The sequence below is a fragment of the Artibeus jamaicensis genome, unplaced genomic scaffold (genome assembly GCF_021234435.1).
Source record: "Artibeus jamaicensis isolate MK-2021 breed Jamaican fruit bat unplaced genomic scaffold, CSHL_Jam_final contig_240, whole genome shotgun sequence".
Classification (NCBI taxonomy): Eukaryota; Metazoa; Chordata; class Mammalia; order Chiroptera; family Phyllostomidae; genus Artibeus; species Artibeus jamaicensis.
Window position 1 is genome coordinate 7,396,132 of NW_026521506.1, and position 2,399 is coordinate 7,398,530.

General features: G+C 36.6%; 1 pseudogene; it reads right to left on the bottom strand.

The window, feature by feature from the left end:
- Positions 1 to 471: 471 nt before the first annotated feature.
- Positions 472 to 1,664, bottom strand: LOC119060081 (nucleosome assembly protein 1-like 1; annotated as a pseudogene).
- Positions 1,665 to 2,399: the final 735 nt, after the last annotated feature.

Consider the following 2,399-nt stretch of genomic DNA (forward strand, 5'->3'; position numbering starts at 1 on the left):
TCTATGAGTCTGTCATTAATTTTGCTTGTTGTTTCATTTTGTTCATAAGATTCTACACATGAGTGAAATCATATGGCACTTGTCTTTGTCTGACTGGATTATGCAACTTAGTATAATGCTCTCAGATTCATCCATGCTGTTGCAAAGAGTAAGATTTCCTTCCTTTCTAAGGCCAAGTAGTTTTCAATTGTGTAAATGTACCACAGCTTTCTTATCCACTTTTCTACTGATGGACACATGGGTTGCTTCCAAATCCTGGTTAATATAAACAACACTGCAATTAACATAAAAGTGCATATATTCTTTTGAATTAGCATTTTGGGTTTCTTTATTTTTTTATATTTGACATTTTTATTTTAGGCTGCAAAACCAAAAACAAGCAAGAAAACAAACAACAGAAAACTTGAAATGAACTTGTCAAATGATGAAAACTCATCCTTTCCAGGGAAGCAGAAGGTAGACCATCCTGCTTCACTGCTGCTTGCACTCTGCTGGGTTTCGATCCTTCTCTGAGTCATAGTCTGGATCATTTTCCTCATCTTATTCTTCCCCTTCCTCATCTGCTTCCTTCTCTTCACCACCACCACCATCATCATCATCTTCTTCAATAGCTTCTCCAGTAAAGTACAACACTGATCTTGGGATTATATGCTCATGTAAAAAGTGACCAATTTCAAAATCTACAGCAAGGATATCTTCAGCATCATCATCCAGATTGCCATGCTCAGGAACTTCAGGAGAGACAAAAAATTAAAGAAAGAATCATTGGAAACTGTTTTGGTCACTGTATGAACTATTCCACATCCCTTGTGTTTCTGCTTCTTTTTAATGATTTTCAAAGTGACATTCTTCTCTTTTTTCCAATCTATCCGGCACCCTGTACAACCCATAATTTCTGGTCCATCAAAAAAAAAAGTGGGGGGGATTGGAATCATCTGGCTCTGACCTCATCCTATATGTCTTTGTCAACACTTCATTTGTGAAATACTCGGGCTCAAAGTGAATTCTAAAGCAAAACTCATGGGCCAGCCAGCATTTGAGAACTTCGCTTTAATATTTTCCAGTGCTTTAGAATAGGCTTGTCTTGTTCCTTAACCATATCACTGAGCAAGTTAACATTCTTAAAAATAGACAACCAAATTTCAGGGATTCCTTTGGTGTTTTGTTTTTCTTCATCCTTTTTCTCATCTTCAATCTTGGCCTTTTCTTTCAGCTCCTCTGAAATTTCGTCTTCTGCATCTGGTTTCCATTCACATTCTTCTTTCATAGGTTCATAAATTGCATTAATGATCTTGAATTGCTTATAAAACAAAGGCTGATACAGAACACCATACTTTCTTTCAAGATCATGGACTTCCTTATAGAACTTGGCTTCTATCTGTGCACATGAAACTGAAGATTCTTGAGAACACTCACTCATCTGTTAAGTACTTCAGGCAATCTTTCTATGTATCCTGTTGGTGTTTCTACCAGACCATCAAGTCTTTCTTGGAGGGCTCCAAGAATTGAGGATTTTGCATAATCTGAACAGTCATCTGATGTATTTTGATTTTTATTTCTTCACCAGTTTCTTCTACTTCTACTTCTTCAACGTCATCCAAATCTTGATCAAGTTTAGACTGTTCTTTGTTGTCAATGTCTGCCATGTTGTAAGAACTCCAAATATTGATGGCTAGCACGGGTAATCAGGCAGCCAGAGCTGAGCAGCAGTGACTCAGGGTGGCAGCAAGAGGAGCAGGAGGCAGCACCACAAGCAAATGGCTCTGAAAAAAGCATTTTGGGGGTTTATTCAGATAAAGTCCAAGAAGTGGAGTTGCTGGGTTCATAAGGCAGTTCCAGTTTAAATTTTTGAGGTAACTCTGTACCACCTTCCACAGTGACTACACCAATCTGCATTCTCACCAAGAGTGCAGAAGAGTCCCCCTTACTCCACATCTTCGCTGACACTTGTTGTTTGTTGATTTATTGAGGATAGTCATTCTGACAGGTATGAGATGTTATCTAATTGTGGTTTTAACTTGCATTTTTATGATGATTAGTGATGTTAAGCATCTCTGTATAATTTTGTTAACCAATATCAACTCAATAAATTCAATGAAAAGGAAAAATGATAAAATTAGAGAGATATTGGTCATAAACAAGTTCACTGTGTACACAGTGAAGGGAAGCTGAAACCTAACCTGATTGTATTATAATCTAGGCCATGGTATTGTTTAGTTCTCAATGAGAAAATAAAAAATTTAAATTATGAGCTGCTAAATAACACTATTTAAGCTTATACTGATGTTGGCAATAAAGACAGTGGTGAGTAAAAGTAAGTTTGCAGTTGTTCATACGGAAAATAATATAATAGCTAATACATAATAATACAACCATAAACTGTTTCACATACTCAGAAC